A 977-nucleotide genomic window follows, 5' to 3' on the forward strand; every position below is an offset into this window, starting at 1 on the left:
CTTTTCTTACCTTCTCTTTCTACAATCTAGTCAATTTGATTTCTGTTCATTCAATCTGTTGAGGTCCATGTGTAGCCCAGTTTATAATCCACTGTGCCACCAGGACACTAGTCTTATATTTGCCTTTTACACAAACTTCCAAATTGTTTCCTAAAAATATGCACCATATTAGGCTTTTGTTTTTTGTTTTTGTTTTTATCATTGGTTTCTGTGCCTTTTGAATAACCTACAACATCACCATGTTGGATCAGAGCCTGTAGAAGTTTACCACTTGCCTTGGTCTGAAGGAGTTACTATGAGGAGAGTCCAGGGAAGAATTTGCTATTTGTGGTAGAAATAAGAGGTGGTTACTAATTATGATGACTGTATACTTTGGATCTGAATTTGCTGCCACTTTCTTTATAGTAAGATACCAATTGCCTAAGAAATAAGAGTCTCCCTTTTAGGAGTTCCCTAAGGCTTTTGAAACAAAAAAGAGAGAGAGAGAGCCTGTGGGGAAGACGTGGTTCCAACAAGGGCAACCAGATGTTTCCTGCATCATTCAATATGATTCAACTGTGACTCATAGTGACCGCCTCTAGTGATTGTAAATATTTGCAAATCTAGTATGTATAAATTAAGATATAGCAGAAGCAGGAATGTTCAGTATTGAAACTTCTTGACCCACGGACAGAAATCCATGACGTGTAGAAGTAACAGTGGAGTTGCATAGGAGCAGTAGAAGCAGAACCAAGAGCCATAACATGAGACACAAAAGTGGTTTCCCAGCCTGTAGAACAAGTAAAATTGAATGACTTTGGTCAGGATGCTTGTTTGCAGAGTGGAATGCCTCCAGTTATTTCACTGAGGGAGCTAGGTTTTGCTGACTTACAGAGCAGAGCTGAGTGCCTTCAGGCTTGTGGTAGAATAAAGTTCCTGTACACATTTATAAACAGCCTTAATATCAACACTCGCAGAAGCAGCAGGCAAGAGATCAG

This window comes from Chrysochloris asiatica, unplaced genomic scaffold (assembly GCF_000296735.1).
Source record: "Chrysochloris asiatica unplaced genomic scaffold, ChrAsi1.0 scaffold00112, whole genome shotgun sequence".
NCBI lineage: Eukaryota > Metazoa > Chordata > Mammalia > Afrosoricida > Chrysochloridae > Chrysochloris > Chrysochloris asiatica.